The sequence below is a fragment of the Varanus komodoensis genome, unplaced genomic scaffold (assembly GCF_004798865.1).
Source record: "Varanus komodoensis strain SLA01 unplaced genomic scaffold, ASM479886v1 scaffold11, whole genome shotgun sequence".
Classification (NCBI taxonomy): domain Eukaryota; kingdom Metazoa; phylum Chordata; class Lepidosauria; order Squamata; family Varanidae; genus Varanus; species Varanus komodoensis.
In genome coordinates this window covers 3,465,959-3,485,727 of record NW_025335317.1, presented here as the reverse complement: position 1 = coordinate 3,485,727, position 19,769 = coordinate 3,465,959, and the positions used below count along the sequence as shown (strand labels likewise).

Sequence of the window (19,769 nt, the reverse complement as noted above, 5' to 3'; positions counted from 1 at the left end):
TGGGCCAACGGAACACAGGCGACTGACCCCATTGTTGGTATGGAAAATTAACTAGCATGCCCCTATGGCAAAAGTGGCAAAACCTGTTACTTGCCATGGGGCTACCAGGTGAGTGTTAATGCCAGCTGCCCCAAAATGACCAAGCAACAATTTGGGGCAGCTGCCACTGGTTTCCACCCGTTCCCCACCATGAATTGTTTTGGGCTTGCTGTAGCATTCCCCTCTTCAAACTCACCCCCCCCCCCCCGGCCAAAGATCGTGGAAGGCAGATTTTAAGCCCGCTTTCATGATCCATGGTTTGACAGCTATGGGCAGCCCCTTCTACATGCCACAGGGGCACCTCACCAGGGGCTGCCTGACCTGAGGCCACCTTTTGTTCCCATTGAGGCCCACATTTTGCTCTGTGTCCTCATGCTCCAGAGGCTTGGGCAAGTGCAATAGCTCACCCATCTTTTTCTTGAGGAAAGGAGTTTTGAGTTAGCTGTCAACTCTCATTCCCTTTACAAAGAGGGTTTTGCATGCAAATAGGGGAGTGAGCTGGGACATGGACAGACATGTCCCACTCCGAAGCCATCCATTTTCCACTAAAACTACCTGTCCGTTCTTTCAAAACCCTCTTTTCCCTGGAAAAAGTACTAGTGCACACTGGCAGGTACTCAGGCTGAAGTGCAAAGAGTGCACTTGATGGGAAATATGGCCAGGGAAAGGAAAGGATGAGGATCTTAGTCCACTTCTGCAAACTGTCAAGAGGAACCAAAGGGGGGAACCTTGCCTGTGCAACACCCATGGGACCACCTCCTGCTAATGGGAGACATCAACTGCAGTTGGGCAAAAGCCGGTGTGGTGGGGTGGGGTGGTGAAAGTGTTGGACTGAGAAACTGGGAGATCCGAGTTCTAGTCCTCACTTGACCATGAAGCTCACCGGGTGATTTCGGGCCAGTCACTTGCTTTCAGCATAATCCACCTCACAGGATTGTTGCTATGAGCATAAAATCAAGCTATGTGAGCTTCCTGGAGTTACTCCACAAGTGGAAAAAGGTGGGAAATAAAGGCTATGCAGTACTGTCAGTACAAACAATACCCGCTCCTGGACTGCTCCCTTCCACCAACTTTCCCTTCTGCTGCCACATGCCAACCATCTCTGCCACTTCCCATGGTTCCCTCACCACCTGGTAGGTTCAGACTGGTGCTTGTGGCGCTCCCAGGGTCCCCTGGCCACTGTGCACTCAACCCTGCTTTTGGCCTTTATGTGGAGACACCAACCCAAAAACCATACAGACGTTCTGAAGAGTAAGCCCTGTAGGGACACAGCAAGTCCACTGTTCTAATGCGCCTGAACAATTCCCATTCACTTCAATGGGCAGCTGACATCTCCTGTGAATCTCTCTCATTGTGGGTTTGCTTGCATTTGCTGTAGTTGACTGGGAAGAGAGTCCCAGCTAATCGGGACAAAATCCCAATGCTGCTCACAACCCTGTTTACGTCCAGCTCTATTTTTCCAGACTATGGCCTGGTTTTTATGTTTCTTTCTAAAGTCCCAGTTTCAGCACAAGGCAATGGCTTTCTGGGGTGGTTAATAATCCATTCAAATACCTCCTGATGTAATAAGAGCGTGCATTAAACATGCCAGGGCGCACTCTAATTTTAATGGTCTGCCCTGGGGGAATACACACCAGTTTTCATTGAGTATGGGTGCATTCAAGTTAAAAATTATGGTCCTGACCTAGTCGAGTAGATCATATGGTGATTTCAGCACCTCCAATAGTAACCTGAAATGCCTTCTGGCACGGGAACAATTGGGAAAGCAGAGCAGCTACGTCGAGCATCTCTTACGAGGAGCATCCCATGCCACTTATGCGAGTGCCTCGGCTTAACATGGAGCCGGGTTGCAGGGCCAGACGTCGCGTCATGAGCAGTTGCAAGATGCTTTCCCCGGATCATTTTTGCGTGAGGCTGTGACTGGAGGGGCCAGCAAAGAACCTGCTTAACCCTCCCCTCCAATGAGTGCAAGCTCAGCATCAAGCCCTTGTTCAAGATACTCTCCCACTTGCCAAAGAAAAGAGACAAGCCCCCAAATCATAACAGGGGAAACAGTTCAGCAAACATTCCCTGCCACACTCTTTCCCAATGTCAAAGAGGGTCTCTGCCTTTCGAGAAGGGAAAAAACCAGTTGGGGGGCAGAATCACAGAAGAGCACGGCATGCATGGCCCGGCCTGGCTTGCCTCTCAATCACCCGCCACATTTCTCCCTTACCTGGCTTGCAGTCACAAAGCTAATATAAAACTGATCATAAAATAATTCATTGTCAAACGGAAAACAAGCAGCAGTGAAACCAGAAAAATGGAGGAACTAATAGCGTTCAGGTTGAAAAAAGAAAAGTTTCCCAATGACTTCTGCAGGGAAAACAGCAAAGTACACAACTAAGCACCCATGGAAAGGAGTTCATAGTAGAGTTGGAAGGGGCCGCGAAGGCCATCAAGTCCAACCCCCAGCTGTTGCAGGACACCAAGTCACACCATCCCACTCAGGGGGCTGTCCAGGTTCTTCCTGAATGTCTCCATTGTGGGAAAGCCCAGCACCTCTCCAGGCAGCTGGTCCCACTGTTGTATTGCTCTGGCAAGTGAGGAAGCTTTTCCTGATGTCCAGCCTGAATCTGGGCTGCTGCAACTTGAATTGATTCTGTGTCCTACACTCTGGCATTATCAAGAAGAGATCCTGGACTTCCTCCTTGTGACAGCCTTTGAGGTACTTATAGAGGGATATCATGCCCTCCCCTACCCCCATCTTCTCTCCTCAAGGCCGAACATGCCCAGCTGTCTCAGTCTCTCCTCACAGGGCAGCATTTCCAAACCCTGGATCATTTCTGTCACCCTCCACTGGACCCTTTCTAATTTACCTGCATCTTTCTTAAATCTTGGTGCCCAGAACTGCACACAGTATTCCAGGTGAGGTCTGACTAGTGAGGCATATAGAGGAACTACTACTTCTCATGATGTGGAAGTAATACTTCTGTGAAAGCATCCCAAAATCACATTTGCCCTTTTGGCAGCTGCACTGCATTGTTGGTTTCTGTTTAGACTATTGTCCACAATTACTTGAAGATCTTTTTCTTGTTCAGTTCTGTTAAGCCACATATTCCCCATCTTGTATCAATGCCTTTGGTTTCCTTTTCCTAGATGGAGGACTTGGCACTTGTCCTTATTGAAGTTAATTCTGTTGGTTTCAGCCCAGTGTTCAGTTTATCAAGATCGCCCTGGATCTTCATTCTGTCTTCTAGGGTGTTTGCTATTCCACCCAGTTTTGTATCGTCTTAGTTTTCTTTATGCTGAGTTTCAAGCCAACTTTTGCACTCTCCTCCTTCACCCACATCAAGAGGCTCTTTAGTTCCTCTTCACTTTCTGCCATGAGAGTGGTATCATCCACATATCTAAAGTTGCTGATATTTCTACTGGCAATCTTAATTCTAACTTGTGATTCATCTAGCCCCACCTTTCTCATGATGTGCTCTGCATATAAGTTAAATAGGCAGGGTGACAGTATACAGCCTTGCCAAACTTCTTTCTCAATTTTGAACCTATCAGTGAAAACAGTGTCCAGTTTTCACTGTTGTTTCTTGATCCACATACAGGTTTCTCAAGAGACAAATAAGATGGTCTGGTACTCCCATCTCCTTAAGAACTTGCCACAATTTCTTGTGATCCACACAATCAAAGGCTTTAGCATAGTCAATGTAGCAGAAGTAGATGTTTTTCTAGAACTCCCTAGCTTTCTCCATGATCCAGCGTATGTTGGCAATTTGATCTCTAGCTCCTCTCCCTCTTCGAAATCCTGCCTGTACTTCTGGTAGTTCTCGGTCCACATACTGCTGGAGCCTCACTTGTAGGATTTTGAGCATAACTTTGCTAGCATGTGAAATGAGTGCAATGGTGCAGCAGTTTGAACATTCTTTGGCATTGCCCTTCTTTAGGATCGGAATGTAAACTGACCTTTTCCAATCCTGTGGCCACTGTTGAGTTTTCCAAAGTTGCTGGCATATTGAGTGTAGTACTTCTACTGTATTGTCTTTTAGGATTTTGAATAGCTCAGCTGGAATACTGTCTCCTCCACTAGCTTTGTTGTTGCTCAGACTTCCTAAGGCCCACTTGACTTCACACATTCCAGGATGTCTGGCTCGAGGTCAGTGACCACCCCATTGTGGTTATCAGGGACGTTAAGATATTTCTTGTATAGTTATTCTGTGTAATCTTGCCACCTCTTCTTGATCTCTTCTGCCTCTGTTAGGTCCCTGCCATTTTGGTCCTTTATCATGCCCATCTTTGCATGAAATGTTCCCTTCATATCTCCAATTTTCTTGAAGAGATCTCTGCCCTCCCTATTCTATTGTTTTCTTCTATTTCTTTGCACTGTTCATTGAAGAAGGCATTCTTATCTCTTCTAGCTTTTCTCTGGAATTCTGCATTCAGTTGGGTGTATCTTTCTCTTTCTCCCTTGCCTTTCGCTTCCCTTCTTTCCTCAGCTATTCATAAAGCTTCCTCAGACAGCCATTTTGCTTTCTTGCATTTCTTTTTCTTTGGGATGGTTTTAGTTGCTACCTCTTGTACAATGTTGCAAACCTCCATCCATAGTTCTTCAGGCACTCTATCAGATCTAATTCCTTAAATCTATTTGTCACCTCTATTGTATATTCATCAGGGATATGATTTAGGTCATACCCGAGTGGCCTAGCGCTTTTCCCTACTTTCTTCAATTTAAGCCTACATTTTGCAACAAGAAGCAAAATTGTATATAACCAACATCAAAATATAATCAGGCAACTGACAGAGGCCTGGAGGAATAAAGAGTATCATACACGTGAGCAGTGGCATTGGACACGTCATACTGCTTATTACTCTTTCCTCCACAGCAGACTAAACAGATCTACCTTTTGGAAATTTAATTGTGAATATATACCATTGTATTCCCAATTAGTATACCTGCATGTGAAAGCTGGACAGTGATGTAAGCTGACCAGAAGAAAATTGATGCATTTGAAATGCTGGAGGAGAGCTTTGCAAATACTTGGATCAACAGGATGATGAGCAAGTGAGTCCTGAACCAATCAAGCCAGAACTTTTGCTGGAAGCAAAATAATGAAACTCAGGCTGTTGTACTTTGGGCACATCATGAGAATACAAAACTCCCTGGAGAAGAAAACCACGCTAGGGAAAGTCAAAGGCAGAAGAAGAAAAGGAAAGCTGAATCTGACATGGACAGACTCCATTTGGGAAGCCACACACTTTAGTCTGGATGAACTGAGCAGGGCTGGCATGGAAAGGACATTTTGGGGGGCTTTCGTTCATTCAAAGGGTCACCATAAGATGGAAATGATCTTCAGGAAGAGAAGCCTTGTAAGCCGCCCCGAGGCTTTGGCGAATGGGGTGGCATATAAGTTTGCTAAATAAATAAGATAAAATAAAAATAAAGCCAGGTTTGCTAGATGGATGACAACACCCCTCAAGTTAGCAATATATAGTGAACAAGTGAACACAAACACAAAGAGTATCCAACTCTATTTTATCAGTTCAGAGATTCCACTGACGGCAGCAGCACAGACCCTGAGAATGGTGCAATGCCTCCCTCAACTCATACTTCAGCAATTCTGAATGTGTGTTTCTTGCCTAAACTTAATATGGCAAGCAAGATGAGAAATTCCCAGATAAGATCGTAGCCATCAACTATTTGTTTCCTAACTTGCTGGCAGTTCATGCTTCTCCTTTTTTCCTAAGCCATTAAAGAGAGAGCAGATAGATATAATATGACTGCACAATGGATCAAACACAAATATTTTGCATTGTAAAGAAGTTGCTTGAGATATGTGCAGAGCTTGGTTGAAATATGAAATCACTCCCAAACTTCGGGGTAGCCTTTTTTGTTTCATGCAAGGAGTGAATAAAATAAATCTTTAACAGGTACTTGCTCCTTTGAATACTAAGAACTTGGTATAAATGCACAACAAATAACACTGAAATTGTAGTCTTCTCTCAAAGGGCCACAGGGAAGAGCCTCTACCAGGCAAAAATACCAGGCAGAAATTGGTGGGGCTTGGAAGCTCCTCATTTATGTCTGCATCTGCTGTTGAATTCTGCTGCAGCATTCTGGACAAACCAAGAAAATGGTCCGGACCTCTCTGCAGAGATCTCTTAGTGTCTTGGTGATGACTCATAGGACATTTTCCATAAAATCTAGAAATTTTGTACAATTAGCCAAATCAGTGATAATGGACGATTTCAAATGTTCTAATTGCATCTACTCTCAGTTGAACATTTATCTTCCAGCAAATGTCTATACAGCCAACTCAATGACCTGCTCTAATCAAATAACTGAATTTGGATGAGTTTATTATGGTTCTTGGTTCTCTTGGGCGATTCATTGTGCAGAGGTGATGGGGAAGTGGACTAGGTCACCAGCACTCAAGAAAGAAAAGAAGTGTACAGAAAAGATCCAGTGGAACAAAGCTTCTACCATTAAAGGAACCTGGCTTCTAGTCTTGCATGCGTGTTAAACCCAACACTTCTCTCTCTCACAGGGTAGCTCAAAAGACATTGTACAACACCTTCTGCAAATCACTGCAGAGGCGTTCCACAAGTCACTGCATAACTGACTGCAATTTAATTAGGCTCTGTGTTGTTCGCATTAGTTGTGCTGGCTGTTTAGTCTGTGGTTGCCTAACCATGAGCAAAACAACCACAGTTCTTAGTGTTTTTCTCATACTGTAACATTATGTAGTGAATGGAATAAATGTGCTGAATGTCAGTACTCACATGTCAGCACTCCAGACAAATGTTTGAAAATTAGGAGCATTCAAAAGAACATTAAGGAATATTGACGGTCATCCAAATGTGATGGCCAGTATTCAGAGTTTGTTGCCCAGAAAGTGGGCAAAGTAAAATCTGCCATTGAACATTCTCAACATTTACCTAGGATTTTCATTGCTCACATATGACATTTTGGCCAACAGTGTGAGACCTAAATGATGCAAGGATTCCTTTTTCTACCAGAGCATCATCTTCAATCTCCATCATCTTCCATCTTCCTCTTCCATCCTCCTCCTCCCTCTCCCTCTCCATCAAGCAGCAAACTATGTAACCCTTCAAACACTTGCCTCTACTAAATTGTATGTCTCTTAATCCTAAATGAGAAAATGATCTTCACCATCTATGCAGCTGCTGCATTATTTGCAGGAAGTTCTGCTATAACTCCAGGATGCGAAAGATTTGAAAGGTTTTTCTAATCCGTTTTTTTTTCCTCTCGCAGGCATACTGCATAACGCAAGTTCTGCTGCATGCCGTAATGTTGGCCCAGAAGGATAACGAGAATCAATGTGCTTTTGAGTGAGGCCTCCTTCTCAAAAAGCAAAGCAAAACAACACTCTGGAAAGAATGTTTCATGACCCTGGCATAAAAAACTGGGTTTTGATAGAATTAGCTTGAATTGTGTCTTGATAAATCTGCAATTAACTTGAATAGCTTTTCTTGATGGCTATTTTCTCTTGAGTATTTTTCTCTCCCATTATGACTTGTTTATCTGTCCAGATTTAGTAACTGTAAGCATATATAAGACAGCAAGATTGGCACCATGAAAGAAACAGTGTTGCTGACAGAGACCATTAAATGCAAGAAAGGAGAATGTTTCTGTGCAATGGACAGAGATCTTACACATCAAAAGGCCACCTGGCAGAATGCATAACACAAGTTCGTAAGTTGAATTAAGATGTTTTGTTACCATTCAGCTACCGCAGAGAATGACTTTGTCAACTGGTTTTGGTATCTGGGAGTCATACTTCTAACAAGGGAGGGAAAGGGTTGCATCAGTTTTATAGTTTAAGTATTGAACATGGCACTTACATGCTCCTAAACAAGATTGTTCAAATCTGTGCTAAGATCCCCAGATGACGGCTGGTTCTCTCTAGCTCTATCATGTTCAAATTCACCCTGCCGTGTATGTTAGTGCTGAAAGCAGGACAGTTTTGGAGGGGGATACCTTGGCTGAGGCACTTGGAGACCCCACAGCTGTCAACTGACCTGGACAGACCCTTGCTATCCTATGTCCCCATCAATCATCTCAGAAACTGATGCTCTAAAACTCTGTGGAACTCCCCCTTCCAGTATCTCATTCTTCATGAAGTCCTTTTCGTTTCCTTCACCAATCCTCTGGGGTTTTTTATGCTCCAGACTCTGCTTTAAGTGCTATTTGAGTCCATCTAGCTGTGTGTGGGAAACTCACAACTTCTTCATATTTCTCCACAGCTGGACTTTTGGTGACGGCTCAAGCTGTAGTGCAGATCCCAGGGTCCTCTTTCAAGAGATCACGAGTCTAACCTACTCAACCACTGGAAATGCACTGTTTATTCTATAATACCAGAGATATCTTCACACCAAGTTAGGGAAATGGCCATCAGCAATTTCAATTAACATGCAGAAAATTGTATCAATAACACCTTGACATTTTGCACTTGGAAGTAAAGTATTTTTCCCCATGAAGTGTAAAGCTGATAGAGCTGTCATCTTTATCCGCTAAGAGGCATCGAAAAAAGTCACAAACATCTCAGGAATTTAAAATATTCTTTTTCATCTGTTCAGAATTATCAACAAAAGGCGTATCTCTGGTTTCTCCAGCTTCCACATCATTAGGCGTTTCCTTCTACAAGTGAAAATCTTTGACACACACTTTCATGAAAGAAGAGGGAGAACCCAAGTCATTAAATGTGTGTTTAGATTTCTTTCATTTAGCAGTTGTTTTAAGAGAGTTTCAGCTGCCAGATGACTTTCATGGGTGCCAAGAAACCACGCTCATGTCATTAACAAACCCAACACCTTCAACTAGGAACTTGATAAAAATTCCCCCTCCCTCATTTGATAAGGCTATGCAAATTCCTATGCAGAAAAACTGACAAGGGATGTGGGGTGGAAAGAAGTGACTTTAAAGGAGGAAGAAAACTGCTGACTAAGTACAGGCCTTCAATTCATTAATGTTAGTCTGTTCTACAGAGGACAGTTACATTAACAGAGTGAACTAATGCTCCAGCTGGTGCAGAAAGGACCAAAACTTATCACACCTATTTAACTCACCCAGATTTGTTATGAGAAATAAAAACTCCCTTTACTAAACTGATATTTGAATCAGTTAGCTTCAAGCATGACATTTTTTAAAGGCAGGTACTTGATGATCACTCTACTATAAACATATGAAATAAATATATTGAAACTACATTAAGGATTCCTTTTTTCCCACTGGGGTACACACAATACAGAGGAATAGCATCTGTGCCATGTCACCGAATGTTTGTTCTTGTTGCAAGGTACTTCTCCATTCAGATCCAAATTTCCTGGACACTTAAATCAAAAACGATGTGGACCGTCTATATCTGAGTAACACAGCAACACAATGGCTGCAGGGTTAAAGGAGGATTTCATCATGTTGAGTTTTTACATGCAGCGCTTTAGCCACTTATTTCTTAACTTAAGGCTTGGGTTGGGAAGCAAAGGGCTCGGCCCGTCACCCAGCCATCCACAGCATCTAGCCCTCCAAGCATTACAGCCCACTCCGGTTGCCACTCCGGGATTCGCTTCCTTGGGTGAGAGAGAGAGACCAGGCAAACCATCTCACTACACACATCGGGGATGGGGTGACACGAAGAAAGAAAGAGCTCGGCACTGTGCCAAACGCTACCCACTTTGGGCTACAGATCCACCAACCAAAGTGTGCCTGATTGCCCCATCACTCAAAGATCCTCAGAGAAAACAAGTTCTCCATCTCTAAACCCACTGCTCCTTTTATGAAGATTCCCACCATTAAGCCTGCGCATAGAGCCACGCAGAAATGGCTCTGGGGGCTGAAGTACCACAGGACAGCCGATCTCTTTTATAGATGAATATACGATGCCTCATTGGTTAGGAAGAAAGGAATAGAGATACGAGAAACACATGGGAACACTAAGAGCTATTGCCTCCATAAAAATGCCCAGTGGTAGCATCCCTTTGTCCAACAGCCAACCCTTCCTTTAAGGAGCTCCGGGTGGGATGTGCACCCCTGCATCTCTCCTCACGAGAGCCCTGTAATGTAGGCAAGGCTGCCCCATAGAGCCAGTTCCGTTGTAACTCATTTGGTCAACTGGAAACATACATGCAGCTCACCACATCAGCTTCACCTACTTCCTGCAATGGGCAACCTCTTATTTTGTGCGTGTTTCCCACTTCCCTAAAAGTTGCCATCTGGAGAGTTCCAAAATCATGGCCAGCCCTGTAATTGAATGTGATGAATGTTCATAAAAGTGAGTTTACTCCTCACTTATTTTTTTCCTGTTTACACCTAACATATAAAGTATTTAAAAAAATAGAAATCTAAGAATCTGCAAGGCAGTTGGTTCTTTGTGTATACTAGGGCCTTAGAGGATTATGAAAATAAACAATGAAAAAGAAGATTGATTTACTTGGTGTTGGAATGAGATTTCTGTAGCATGTGTTTGGATTTCATTTTGCATTCCTTCGCTATTTTATAAAGATCTTAGCATAGTTATGCCTGCACCAAAAGATTAATATGATGAATTTTAATGGCACTGGAACAGCCATTGTAGTCTTAACAAAGTTAACAATTAATTGAAGGTATGGTTGTTCATGCTAATCTCCAAAAACATAACATGATTTCCTAAGTCTATGTTCAATTATAAAACTGCTGCTTTGTTGGTTTTTAAGTTGAGTATTGTTACCTTGTTTGTACTTGTAGCCAGTGCTTTTTTTGTAAAAAAAAAAAAAAAAAAGGTGCTGGAACTCAAGCCACTGCTGGAGGCAAGCACCCAGTGTGTGACCACACACACCAAGCCCAAGCTGAGCAGCATCCCAAGGTGGGTGGCACCGACACAAAAGCAGCCCTCAGACACTATGTTAATGATGTTTGCTGCTGACCTGCTACGCAGACAGGAGATTCAAAATCACTTTGTAAAATCCATTGGGGAAAAAAAGGTGCCAGAACGTCGTTCTGGTACGTTCTATGACAAAAAAACCCCCTGCTTGTAGCTGTCTGTGGCACCCACCCCTGCACTATCTGTTAGCTACTTTGCAAAACTTCAGTGCAGTGGTATCAGATGGTTTGGTGTTAGGTCTTTCGGCCTGAACACACAGCAATGAGACACAAGGTCCTGTTCTAGATTCCCATAGAGACCAGGATGTGGGCACCAGGACCCAGACAGCCAAGCCAACGCCCAAGCATCAAGCCTAGTCCAGTCCAGCAAACCAAAGTCATCACCAGGAAGAGCAGAGACATGAGGCAAGCACAGACCAGTAAACAATAATATACTCAGGGTGGGCCAGGACTTCAAAACAGGCAAAGCAAAACAACAGGAGAAGGTACCTGAGGATCAAGGCAGAAGCAGGAGCAAGGTCCAGGAGCTGGAAATCAGGAAGCAACAGCCAGGAAAGCCAGAGCACAGCAGCAAGCCAGGAAACCTTCATCAGCAAGGAAGGTTCTGGAGGGCAGAGCCAGGTGCTGCTCATGATGGCCTTGGCAGCTGCAGTAGATGGAAGCACCTGAGCTGCTCTTCTGGTGCTCAGCCAGCAGAGGGAGCCCTGCAGCTGCCTCAGATCCTGAACATAGCCTTACCCAAATGGTTTGCATGCAAAACCCATCTAAAGAAAGCCATTAGCAAAACTGGGTGTAGAGCCAGCTCTCTTAGCATCCATCAGACTGACTGCTACCATGATCTGGAAGAGAGGTCAGTTGTGGCATCTGCTCAAGTTCAGAGTAGCCCCATGGAAGCAGAGTTCTGCTCAAACAGCCTCCTCAAATTCTCCACTCTGTCTGTAGCTAGGGAAATGATTACAGGAAGTGCATTCAGGGAGAAAAGAAATCCCCAGCCGGTTCTCCCAGGTGGCACTCAGCAAAGGTGGGGCTGTAGCACAGAGCTCTCCCAAAGGCGCCCTCTCCTCCCAGCTCCTGAAAGTCATCTTCCCCCCAGGAGGAGGCTTCCACTGTTGTGCTTCGTTCTCAGGGTTTCATAATGTGCTTTGGAGACTTTTGCAGCTTCCCTCATCACCAGAAGGCTAGGTGCTACATCCCAGACATACCAGGGGTGACTTCCCCGCTCCTCCCCACTCCAGCATACTTCTCAGACCATCTGGCACACCTGTCTCCTTCAACTGCTTCGTACTACAGCTTCCATCAGCCCCAGCAAGCATGGCAAACCTTTGGGGGTGATGGGAGCTGTACTGCAAGACATCTGGAGACGACCAGTGAGTGGAAGTTGCTCAACCCTTTCCCAAGGGTGCGCCTGGGCCACTTTTCAAGACACAGTGGTGCATCCTGCTGCTTCCTGACTGCTGGGATGGCAACTGGCATCTTCACAGGCAGTGTGGTATAGTGGTTAAAGCACTGAACAAGAACTTGGGAAATCTGGGTCCAAATCCCCACTCATCCAGACACCTCCTTAGTAACCATAGGTTAGTCACACTACCTAGGACTAGTCACCATCACCTAACTCATAGAGTTGCTAGGAGGCTAAAATCAAGGAGGAGGGGTGACCCACGAACTCTGCCCTGGGGAAGAGTGGGCAAAAAATATGTATCAGATCAACCCACTGATAAATATATCAGACAAGCAGCTTGTCACATCAAGTTTTGCCGGGGGAACTCCTGATGAACGCACAGCCGCAAGTATGAAGACACCTGTATACAGGTATATATTACAGACTCAAGGCTGTGATTAAACTTTTTCCTTCTCAGTTGTCAATTATGGAAACAGTCTTCTTCCCCAGATGCAGCTTCTCATACATAAAGAAGAGGTTTTTATTTGTAACCACTGTTCTGTAATTAACTAAAATTGCTGGCAGTCACGGCTGCATGACACTGCTTGCAGGCCACAGTTCCTCAGATCCATCACGGCTTGGTGCTCCTTGGCTTCTTTAATGCACAAATGACTACCCAAGCTTGCACCACATCGTTTGGAGGCTGTTCTGTCACTAATCCATTTTATTTTTTCTTGCAATGACTTGCTATTTTAAAAAACAGTTACTGTACAAGAGAGAACCAAAAGCGCTTCTGCTGCATCTTGAAAACCATCAGCAAAATTGCCATGTCAGTCACCTTCACCCACCTCTCCCAGGTTTCTTGCTCCTGTAAGTGATGCTTGAGAAGGTCTAGAACTCCATGTTTGGCTTGCAGCGAGGAGAGGAAGGGACTAAACATGGCTTAGTGGGAGCCCAGAGAAAAGGACACACCACTTTTGCAACCGATCACCTCTACCATTTTCTCTGAACTATCTCCACTATACCAGAATTAATCATACTATTACTCATTTTTAAACATAGCTGAAGATGATTTACTACTAGTAGTCCTCGTTGTATTTCCATATATAATGTTCATATAATGAGTAACTGCCCCAAGTGGTTTGCAGAAAGATTTAAACAAAAGCATCAAATAAAAAACCCTCTAGTTAAAAAGCCAACAATATATTTCAAAGCACACATGTCAGCATTCAAGATGACTTATACCAGCATAGCATACACAATAACATGGAAATCAGATATTTAAAGAGTGCACCATTAAATAGGAAGAAGTTAAATTTACTAGGTTAATAAAACCACCAACTGGAAAAGACTTTTTAAAATAGTAATTTATGGGTCAATGGAAGGCAAACAAAAATGTATTTAGGGAGCTCTCTCTCTGTAAGGCATTTCCAAAAGTGGTGCTACCACTGAAAAAGCCCTGCGTCAATTTGTTCTTAATCTTTACCTCAAGCATGATGGAGCATGAACGAAGGAGACACTGCACATTCCAAGGGTGGAGAGAAGCCCATGAGCAGAGAGTTCCTAGTGGGTACACAAGTCCTTGGCTTGTGAACTTTCAGAAGCATTTATCAGACATTCAGGCTGAGTCCAAACTGGACAGGAAGACAGTGCAAATGAACCAGGGCTGTAAAAAGAGTTCCCTCCCCCCAACCAACCACAGAATTCTGCATTAGCTGTACTTTTTGCGACATCCAGAGTGCTGTGTGACATCACAACTATGCAACACGGAGCTCCTCCAATGCTCCATCCTCCACCAGGGCAGGCCACCTGCAACCCTCCAGGTGCCACTGGACATCCCCTCCCAGCATCCCCTGGGCATTGGCCGGTTTGCTTGGGGCTGACAGAGTGGAACGATGCTTGGACGTCCACACATGGCCCATCAGTCACTCACAGAACTCCTCTGAGAAAGTATCTGAGAACTCTCCTTTTCTGTGCGGCCATCGGCTTAGGCCAGCCTTTCCCAACTTGTCATCCGGCTAATGAGTACAACAGCTTGCCATCCTGGCTGGAGCTGATAGGAACTGATCTACGGAGGGTGCCAATTAGGGAATAGTGACTGAGGAACTTCACTTTCAATCACAGCAGAAATAAACCCCAGGTACACAGGTAACTGCGATATCAGGTACCCATCCTTCTTTACCTTTCCCTCTGTCACCTCCTCCCTTCTCTCCCCTTCCTTTGTTGCCTCCTGCTGCCTATATTTAGAATGCTAACTCTTTGGGGTAAGGAAACACCTTTTGTAACTTAAAGGTGTTTGTAACTACTCTGTAAAGGACGATGCACCTCAACACTGTTGAATCAGAACCATCACTGTTGCCCCAATATTCAAACCTAGAAGTTGGAGGAACAACTATCTCACTTCCTCCTGTGGACATTTCAAACAACTCCTCCCCTTCTCAAGCAGAAACTGAGAGATGACAATGCACAGGGCTGGCAAGTGGTGCTGCCGTTAGTTTGGTGTGGACGTCAGGGTCTAGTTCTTGTCTCTCTCGCCACATCCATCCATTCGATTCTGAACTTTCTTTGTCATGACTTCTGAAAACCAAGTTCCTTTCTGGAAAAAAAAAGTTCTGAAACTTACTTTCTAAAATTCAGATAATGGTGGGGAGCAGAGGGAGGGAATCCTTTAAAATGGAAGTAATTGTCTGGTTGATTTGTTCCTGGATTGTCTTTCTTTGGTCCTCTTTTAGTGTAAAAAAGAAGCACTTTTTGATGTGTGTGACAAGCGACAAAATGGAGATACAAAACAAAATTATAGGAGGAAGTTTCAAATCATGTGGAACTAACTTCTTTTGTAAGGAGAATTTTGTATAGGATTAAAAAATAATTCAGTAATAGTCAGCGTGCTGTGTAACATTAACCACTTCAATACGCATGGACTACACCCAAGGCCTATGGCTCCAGAAGTCTCTTTCCGGACATGGACTGGCAGTGGCCATTGAGAAAATCAGTGGGAGGCAAGGAAAGCCATGCAGCTGCTCACACTGCTTCAGCAGCGGCTGAGACCGAAGGCACTGCTTCGAGGCAAGGGCAGCACCTGTGTCCTTTCTGCTCCAGAGTAATCCCGGGCTGGAACAGAACCCTGGCTGTGGGAAGGGAAGGGAAGGGAAGGGAAGGGAAGGGAAGGGAAGGGAAGGGAAGGGAAGGGAAGGGGCCTTCAACCCTCACCCCCACTGCACCCCCAGTCCAGAGCAGGCTCCTCATACCTGACATTTAGGTTGTCTGTTGTTATTTGATTTGTTGGGGGAGGGAACAACCCTTATGGGGACCTTAGTATATTGTCATTGTGTTCTATCATAGAATTAAAAATAGTTGAGTTGGAAGGGCCCATGAAGGCCATCGAATTCACCCCATCTCCCCACGCAGCTGGTTCCACCATTGTATTGCTCTGGCAGGGAAGAAATGTTTCCCGATATTGAGCTTCAAGCTGTCGAGTTGATTATTTGTTTTAAATGGCCTCCATGTTCATCACCCAGAGAAGGTTACAAGGCTACCAAGAGACACAAATCGCAGACAGGAGGGGGATATAGGCCCTCAGAGGCAAATCCCAAATGCTCCATGGAGGACCTCCTTCCCCCACCCCCGGATTTCCCCTCGCTGCTTCCAAATTTCCTCCACTGAATGCAATAGAATGGCATTTCCCCATTACATTCAATAGGAATTGAATTTAGATGCCGCCAAAGCAAAAATGGAGGGGGGGAGAGCCGAGTCCAATTTTGCAATGACTAGTGGGGTCTTCAAGTGATGGGCATGTGTGTATGAATCCCTGGAGACAGACAGGAGGGCTTCCTCTTATGCTGGACAAGCACAGCCTGAAGGAGAAACTTTTCAGCCAGGGCTCCCCTAACTCAAATACTGCTCCAAGGATGGAGGAAGTGCCACAAAGCGATTGTGTCACATGGGTGGCAAGGGTGGTTTCCACAATCCGGTTATGATAGAGTTTCACTGCTTAAGGAAAAGTAACTCTCACAGTGTAGAGGGCAGGGATGTCTTTGATTGCAAGTCTCGCAGAACCAAGACTAAACATGGGTTCAGATGAACTGCATGAAACGAAATGAAACAAGACAAAACAGAATGAAATTGTGCTGTGGATCTGAAGTCATGCCATGCACACTCACAGTCTTATGGCAGCATACCCACCTGTATTACACGGCTTAGGAAAGAAACAGTCTGTTTAGCAAAAAAGCACTTTGGGACTCCGAAACCATGCCCGGAAAAGAGAATGACCTTGCCCCCACCCTGCCGCCCACAAGAAGTGGATCATCCCCGTGCTAGAGGCAGAGGGCACACCATTGATACAGGTGAGGAGGGCATCGGGGGTCATGCCCAGCAGTACAGCACAGAGCCAGGACTACCCTTCTCCCATCACTGGGAGGGCTCCGCTTCTGCCTGGACCCCATCGCAGAAGAGCACAGAAAACATTCCAGACCTCCGTTCTCCTGTGCCTGCAGCCATTCAGACATGATCGCCACAGGATAACTTGGCCTAGCAGCAGCCTGCTTCCAGCTCTCCTTGCCGACTCACGCAACAGTAAAAGGTCTGTCTGCTACCAAAGGCCATGGGGAGGGCCAGTACTGGACTCCCAAGCACAGAGCACATTGCAAGCCAGAGCCAGTATCTCAAGCGATGCTCGAGCTGGGCTTCTTATTGGCTTGGGAGCTCCAGAATGGGGATACTTTTTCCTTGGTCCTACACTGACATAATTCACTGCAATCATGAGTGCACATCATAGTTCTGCAGCTTGTACAAATGGGCTCATGAACAGCAAAAAATTAAGACCACAAGAAAGATTGGGAAAAAAAAAGAATCTCAGTGCTGAGGCAGCCTTCTTCACTAGGTATGGTTCCATGAATTAGAGCCATTTTTGTTTCGTGTTAACAATTATTTCAGCTGACAAACATCCTTTCAAACTTAACTATGTTTTAATGACTTTTTAATTGGTAGTTTTTAGACTTCACTAGAGACGCATAAAATTGCACTCTTTAAAAAACAGTTCAGTTAACCAACTGATGGAGTAGCTTTTTCAATTTTAATTGTTCTACTAATTTTATTTCTATGTTTGAGACAGATTAACTTCTAAGCAAAGCTGAGAACAGTAAGCCCAGTCAGCACTTCAAAAAATATTTTGATTAGACTCAGCTCTGCAAAACACAGGGTGGACATGTGTGTGGTTTAAAAAAAACCCAAATCCTAAATTTATAAAATGAGAAAACCCATGGGACTACTAAATCTATGCATATAAGATAAATTATGTAGCAACCGATGAAATGAAAACATACTTCATACTGTACATCTACAAACTCTGAAGTTTGCATATTCAATCCTTCGTATTAGGCTCATAAAATGTTGCTGTTGGATAAACAGACTTTATTATGTGTGACATTTGTAAAATAACACTCACCTTGGGTCTGGATGTTTTTGAAACTATGGCGTTATCAAAGCATAAATGTCTACAGTTAAGCACTGGAAGCAGGGAAGACAAATGTCACAATACAGCTCAGTCCAATTGATGCCAAATGTACCAAACCTGTATCCATACTGTGCCACTTAAGATTATGGAAGGGAGAGCAAGCTTGGAATCTGGAACAAGATCATTATGACTTGCAATCTGTTCGGCCAGTACACTCAAGCTCTGGGGCCTTCCACTGAGTGCCAACTCTAAAGAAAGCAGCCGTCGGGAGGGCCTCCTCTGTGGTGGCCCCTCATCTCTGGAAAAACCTCCCCCGGCACCCTGACTGGAGCCAAATTTGTCATTTTTTTGGTGCCCAGTTAAGACAGGCCACCATGATGAGGCCTTTACAGCTTAACTGGAAATCCCAGTGGCTTGCGGGGATGACCCATCCTGGGTGTTTTACTGAGTCTTCCCTTGTTATTGTTTGGTTTTTGCTGTTTAATATTGCATTTTATTATCTGCTTTATGTACTTCAGTAAACCTCCCAGAGAGCTTCAGCTACGGGGCCAGCACAGAAATTAAATAAATAAACAAATTTAAACTTTTGAACCAATGCACAAACTCAGGTGCATTTATCATTTGAAATGCTCAGTTCTCCAAACCTAGCAGTGCAGTTTTCCAATTAGAATATTTATATTAGAAGAAAGCACGGAAAGATGGTTCTAGAATGAAAATAGAAACATAGAAAACAGAGCGAGTCAGAAGGGGCCTCCCGGGCCATCTAGTCTGACCTCTGGCACCAGCCGGCTCCGCTCACGACATGCCCACCATGTGCACGTCCAGCCTATCTTTGAACACCCACACCGATGGGGCCTCAACGATCTCCCGTGGAAGCCCATTCCACACCCTCGGGGTCCTAACCATCAGGAAGTACTTCCTGGCATCCAAATGGAACCTTGGCTCCCTGAGCTTTGCTCCATTGGAGTGTGTCCTGCCTTCCTCTGCAGGGGAGAACAGGTCTCTACCCATCTCCATGTGACATCCCCTCACATACCTGTATATCACCAACATATCCCCTCTGAGTCTCCTCTTCTCCAGGCTGAAGAGACCCAGTTCCCTCAGTCTCGCCTCATACCCCATCCCCTGCAAAACGGCGACCAACCTTGTGGCCCTACGCTGCACTGACTCCAACCTGGCTATATCCTTTCTGTAATGAGGGGCCCAAAACTGAACATAATACTCCAGTTGTGGGCACACCAGAGTCATGTAGAGTGGTAATAATACCTCTCTTGATCTAGAAGCCTGGCTATGCAACCAAGGGTGGCGTTCGCCCTCTCGGCCACCGCGTCACACTGCTGACTCATGTTTAGCCTGCAGTCTACCAGCACCCCGAGGTCCCTTTCACAAGTGCTGCTCTCCAGCCACTTGTCCCCTAACCTGTACTTATGACACCCATTCCTATGCCCCAAGTGCAAGACCTTGCACTTATCCACACTGGACGCCATCCTGTTGTCTCCTGCCCACTTCCATAGTCTGTCCAGATCCTTTTGGATCTGCACTGCTGCACTGCTGGCAAATTGTACAAATAGGACAAGACTGTACACAAAAATTGTCGATTCGGAGGGATGCACATAAAAACAAAGCTCAGCTGAACTTTTTAAAAAAGGAGGAAATGGATTTAAGGTTGGAAAGATGTGAAAGTGAAACCAAACCTGACTGATTCTTCTTCCCTATTTGAAAAGCTCCCACTCAGAAATCATATGCTGATTCATTTATAAATAATATTTATATACTGCCCTCCACATGTCAGGGGAGCGCAACAATTAAATTAATTCTTCAAAACATAAAAACAATCAAACACTATTCAAAGAGTAAAGCAACACCAAACCAGTGTACCCCTATTGAGCCAGGTGAGTTCCTCTTGCTATCTGAAGCAGTTTAGTCCTCAGATGTGGTTTTGCCACCACAAAGAAACCTAGTATGTCTCCCTCTTTTCATATTTTAATGTTTTTCCACCTATGCATCAGCTAGTTTAGCATCATAGCAGTGCAGTGCTCTTC

At 44.7% G+C, this 19,769-nt stretch overlaps 1 protein-coding gene across 1 annotated transcript in view; it reads right to left on the bottom strand.

The window, feature by feature from the left end:
• LRMDA (leucine rich melanocyte differentiation associated) overlaps positions 1-19,769 on the bottom strand; it is a 757,870-nt gene that overhangs the window by 205,042 nt on the left and 533,059 nt on the right. The gene's annotated exons all lie outside the window — the stretch shown is intronic.